The sequence below is a fragment of the Lepus europaeus genome, chromosome 11 (assembly GCF_033115175.1).
Source record: "Lepus europaeus isolate LE1 chromosome 11, mLepTim1.pri, whole genome shotgun sequence".
NCBI lineage: Eukaryota > Metazoa > Chordata > Mammalia > Lagomorpha > Leporidae > Lepus > Lepus europaeus.
In genome coordinates, this window is record NC_084837.1 from 88,073,235 (window position 1) to 88,079,234 (window position 6,000).

Below are 6,000 nucleotides of genomic sequence, written 5' to 3' on the forward strand. Positions count from 1 at the left end.
ATCGGTACAGTTCTGACTATTGTAGCTATTTGGGGAGCGAATCAACAGATGGAACCTCACTCGCTCTCTCTCTCTCTCTGCCTCTATGTAACTCTAACATATAAATAAAGAAATCTTAATAAAGAGAATGTGGAAATATATACTTGATATATTCTTGATTTAAAGACACATTTATAAATCACTTATAATGAGGCATGTTAGTCAAATGGAAATACTGTTTAAAATATGCATGAAAGGAAAAGTTCTTAGTTATGATTAGAAATATTTTATGCTTGGCCCGGTAAGAGAGCTTAAAGAATCCAAATCATCTTCTTGTTCTACATTTTAATTTCTGGCCATAGTGTCTCTGTATAGCATACAGTCATAATTTTATGTAGGCCATTATCTTTTAGAGGGCAAAGCAGACACAAATGAAAAAGGAAAAGAAATTTGTATCTGCAGACATATTCCCAAAATAATGTTTAGAAAATAAATGCTCTACATTATTGATGTTAACAAACTCGTAAAACCACCTAGATCAGTTATCTCAAAGTAGGATTCCTCCAACGTGATCCACAGTGGTAAGGATTAGATGTTCCATTTAAGTATTAAGCAAAGTGAGTTTACAAATAGGTTTAAAATCTTATGACAGAGTCACTGTCATCTGTGAGCTCCCTAGAAGGGTGAGAGAGCGGGGCCTCTTTTCACTTTAAGTGTAAGCACACGGGGACACAGTTGTTTCTGACTGCCCAGTCAAGTAAACACACAGATATGATCTTGTCTCACCCAAACAATTCCAAAAAAACACATGAGCGGTAGCTTAAAAAGATTCTGCAAAAGAACACAATGCCTCCAATTGCAATAGAAGCACAAGCAAGAAATATGTGACTTTTATTTAGTTAATTGTTTTAAAAAAAGATTTATTTGAAAGAGTTACACAGAGAAGGAGAGGCAGAGAGAGAGAGGTCTTCCATCCACTGGTTCACTCCCCAGTTGACTGCAGCGGCTGGAGCTGTGCCAATCCGAAGCCAGGAGCGTCTTCCAGGTCTCCCACTTGGGTGCAGGGGCCAAGGACTTGGGCCGGATTCTACTGCTTTCCCAGGCCACAGCAGAGAGCTGGATTCAAAGTGGAGCAGCCGGGACTCGAACCGGCGCCCATATGGGATGCTGGCACTGCAGGCAGCGGCTTTACCCACTACACCACAGCGCAGGCCCCTCTATGTGACTTTTAAATAAAAAAAAAAAGTTTAAAGCTGTGCAAAGGTCGCAGGGCTGTTTGTTCAACACCCCCCCCCCCACACACACACTAGATACTGAAAGTCCTTGTGAAGGTGTTCGCGGATTTCTGCCTGCTTGTAAATGGCAGTGGCCTGCAGGAGCTGGGCATGGTCTGGTTTGTCCTGGGCCACAGTGCAGTGCCACGCCGGGTGGGATGCCTGATGGCCTCTTCTCTTTGGCTTTCCCTTCCCTTGGCTGTCCAAGGACCCCAGGCCACAGGACAGCCCACTGCTCTCGCAGCTTTCAGCTCTGTGTTGCTGATGGAAATCTCTGACTGTGGCTCTGTTTTGCTGGTGCCTGACTTCAGGCTCCCACAGGCTGAGCACCCACGAGCTCAGGCTGCAGAGGAGCGTGTAGCATCTGTATGGGAGTGCAGACATCAGCAACCGCTGGATTAAAATCAAAAGGTCTCATCAAAAGCTCAGCCCGGGGAAGGTGGGCATTCTAACAAACAGCTAAGAGGACAGGGAGGCTAAGTGCATAAAAGAAATCCTGGAGGTGAGCTCCAAGGGCCAGAGTGCTTATGGAAGCCAGTTTTGAAACGCTCTGTACTTATTTCTTTCTTTAAGATCACCTAGTGGGGTCAGTGTTGCAGCATAGTGGGCTGAGCTACTGCCTGCGATGCTGGCATATCATATATACCCTGCTTGGAGTCCCACATCCCAGCTCCCTGCGAGTGAGTCTGAGGAAGCAGATGGCCCAAGTGCTTGGTCCCCTGCCACCCATGTAGGAGACAGGATGGAATTCCGGGCTCCTGGCTTTGGTCTGACACAGCCCTGGCCATTGTGGCCATTTGGGGAGTGAACTAGCAGATGGAAGACCTCTCTCTCTCTCTCTCTAGCTCTAATTCTGCCTTTCAAATAAATAAGTGTATCCCACTAGTACAACGTGCACGTGGCAACACAAACAGTGCTGAAACATGCATACGCCTGACAAAAACGTTCAAGTTCTGTTCCTTTCTGAACTCTTCCCTCCCGAGTCATTCACCCTTGTTGACAGCTGGCAGATGGGGATAATTTTAAAAGTTCTTGGAAAATGGAATTAAAAATTTATTTTGGTGCAAACATTTTTTGAAATTCATGCATACTTTTTCCCCCATAATGCACATTTTCCATGGATGTTTTGAAAGACCCCTCATGGAGAAGGGATGAAGTGACTGCCATGTCTGTATACCCAGTTCCTGGGGAAGTCATTTTGAACCCAAGCGGTTGGTTACAGAGTTCATGCAGTAGTGACCCGGCTGTGCCACCTTTCGGCTAGGAAATGATCAGAGTTCAGGAAACTGGAGTATAAGCTATGATGGTAGACTGTGGGTGAACGCACTTACAGGGCTACAGAATTCTGAACAATGGCATTTAAATTTTTTTGAAAAAAATTGATTTAAAAGGCAAGGTGACAGAGCGAGAGCAAGAGAGAGCAAGAGAGTGAGAGAGAGGGAAGAGCGAGCTTCCATCTACTGGTTCACTCCCCAAATACCCATGACAGCTAGGTCTGGGCCAGGGCATAGTCAGGAGCCAGAAACTCCATCTGCGTCTTCCACGTGGGTGTCGGGGATCCTCGCATGTGGGCCCTCCTCTGCTGCCGTCCCAGCTGCGTTAGCAGGAAGCTGGATTGGAAGTGGAGCGGCCGGGACTTGAACCCGCGCTCTGCTATGGGATGCAGGAGTCCTAAGCGGCAGCATACCCTGCTGGGCCCCCGCGCCTGCCCCTCCCCGCCACGTTTCAGTACCCACCCTGCCCTTACCTGGACTCCCGGAGTCTCAGTGACTCCACTTGTAAGTTACGGCTGGCAGGAGGGGTGATGCTGGCTATTAACGTGAATGACCTCGTGATTCCAAAGGCTCCCCTAACTGTGTAAAAGTACCCGGTCTGTCTGAGGAGTCAGTGTATCTCCACCTGGACGCCTCTCTGTGGGAGACACATTGGAGGAGAAATGGCCTCTGAGGTTGCTCTGCTGCTTCCATTAGGGATAATTTCATTTCCTATATGTTCGAGGCTGTTCATCCTGGGTTTTCACTTTTCCCAGCAGATCCAATGGCTCCCTTCTGGCATTCTAAACGCCCTGTGAATCCCCGTAATCCACTTTGCAATGATTACTCTAAAATGTTCTGCTTAACTCTTGCTAATTTTTTAAAGGGAAAATTATTTTGCTCTCACCAAATGGTGTGTCTCAGCAAGATTTTTAGCGCTGTGTGCTTCGCCTACCGAGAGTTTTGTCCTTCTGCCACTAAGGGGCGCTGCTTCATCGCTTTGGTGTGTGTTTTTAGGGGTCTCTCTGCTGAAGTCCCCCTCTGGGCTGATGCCTTCCTGGAAACTTGGCCTTTCACATCTTGCCCTTAAAACGCATTCCATGACTCGAGGCAACACACACACCTCAGATGCTCCAACCCTAATTAGCAACCAGGCTTCATTGATTGATAAAGAAAAAGAAAATCCTTTAATGTTGAAACAATCGAAGGGGAAATTCACTTGTGCAGACAGCTGCTTATAATTAAAAAAATAGAAGCATCACTGTTTATTGTTTAATATTTAGCATTGATGTCATTTGGTACAATTACACGTTCATCTGTCTTGCAGGGTTTTTATTTCCAGCAATGATAAATGCTTATTGCATTGGATTAATGTATTTTATGGAGTCTTTGTTTATTTTGCTATTATAGATATGTTTGAATGTGGGAAAGTGAATTCCATTTGAGTCTTGTATTAAGACAATGAATTAGGGGCTGACACTGTGGTGTAGTAGGTTAATCCTCCGCCTGCAGTGCCAGCACTCCATATGGGCACTGGTTCTAGTACCCGGCTGCGACTCTTCCCATCCAGCTCTCTGCTATGGCCTGGGAAAGCAGTGGAAGATGCCCAAGTGGTTGGGCCCCTGCACCAGCATGGGAGACCCGGAAGAAGCTCCTGGATCCTGGCTTCGGATCGGTGCAGCTCCGGCCGTTGTGGCCGTTTGGGGAGTGAACCAGTGGATGGAAGACCTTTTTCTCTCTCTCCCTCTCACTGTCTGTAACTCTACTTCTCAAATAAATAAATAAAAATCTTTTTTTTTTTTTTTGACAGGCAGAGTGGGTAGTGAGAGAGAGAGACAGAGAGAAAGGTCTTCCTTTTTGCCGGTGGTTCACCCTCCAATGGCCGCTGCAGCCGGCACATCGCGCTGATCCGAAGCCAGGAGCCAGGTGCTTCTCCTGGTCTCCCATGGGGTGCAGGGCCCAAGGACTTGGGCCATCCTCCACTGCCTTCCCGGGCCACAGCAGAGAGTTGGACTGAAAGAGGGGCAACCAGGATAGAATCCGGCGCCCCGACCGGGACTAGAACCCGGTGTGCCGGCGCCACAAGGCGGAGGATTAGCCTGTTAAGCCATGGAGCCGGCCAATAAATAAAAATCCTAAAAAAAAAAAAAAAAAAAGACAATTAGTTAGGGGCTGGTGCTGTGGCACAGTGGGTTAATGCCCTGGCCTGAAGTGCCGGCATCCCATATGGGCGTCAGTTTGAGACCCAGCTGCTCCACTTCGAATCCAGCTCTCTGCTATGGCCTGGGAAAGCAGTAGAAGATGGCCCAAGTCCTTGGGACCCTGCACTCATGTGGGAGACCCTGAAGAAGCTCCTGGCTCCTCGCTTCGGATCGGCACAGATCTGGCCATTGTGACTAACTAGGGAATGAACCAGTGGGTGGAAGACCTCTCTCTCCCTGTGCCTCTCCTCTCTCTGTGTCTCTCTGACTTTTAAATAAATAAATAAACCTTTAAAAAAAAAGGACAATGAATTCTAAAAGCTTATATTTATAACTGAAAGGTTATGAAGGAATGGGGTGGGGGGAGAAGACAAAGATGATTTACAATGATCGCAAACTTCCTGATTTTGGATACATATAAGCAAAGTATTAAAAATTTCAGAGTGGGGCCTGGTGCTGTGGCATAACAGGTTAAGCCACTGCCTGCCTCGCCAGCATCCCATATGGGTGCCGGTTCTAATCCCGGCTGCTCCACTTCTGATCCAGCTCCCTGCTAATGAGCCTGGGAAAGCAGTGGAGGATTGGGCCCTGCACCCACGTGGGAGACTCTGAAGAAGCTTCTGGCTCTGGCTTCTGCCTGGCCCTACCCCGGCCATTATGGCCATTTGGAAAGTGAACTAGCAAGTGGACAGCTCCGAGCGTTGCAGCCATTTGGGGAGTGAACCAGTGAATGGAAGACTTCTTTCTCTCTCTGTCTCTCCAGCTGTAATTCTGCCTCTCAAATAAATATTTATTTTTTATCAATTTTTCATTTTTTGACAGGCAGAGTGGGTAGTGAGAGAGAGAGAGACAGAGAGAAAGGTCTTCCTTTTTGCCGGTGGTTCACCCTCCAATGGCCGCTGAGGCCGGCGCATCGTGCTGATCCGAAGCCAGGAGCCAGGTGCTTTTTCCTGGTCTCCCATGCGGGTGCAAGGCCCAAGGACTTGGGCCATCCTCCACTGCCTTCCCGTGCCATAGCAGAGAGCTGGCCTGGAAGAGGGGCAACCGGGATAGAATCCGGTGCCCCGGCCGGGACTAGAACCCAGTGTGCAGGTGCCGCAAGGCGGAGGATTAGCCTGTTAAGCCACGGCGCTGGCCTCAAATAAATAAATCTTTAAAAAGAGAGAGAAAGAGAGGGAGAAGAGATTTTCCATTGATGGCTCAATCCCTAATTGGCTGGAATGGCCAGGGCTGGGCCAGCCCAAAGCCAGGAGCCAGGAGCTTAATCCTGGTCCGCCACCTTCTGCTGTCTGC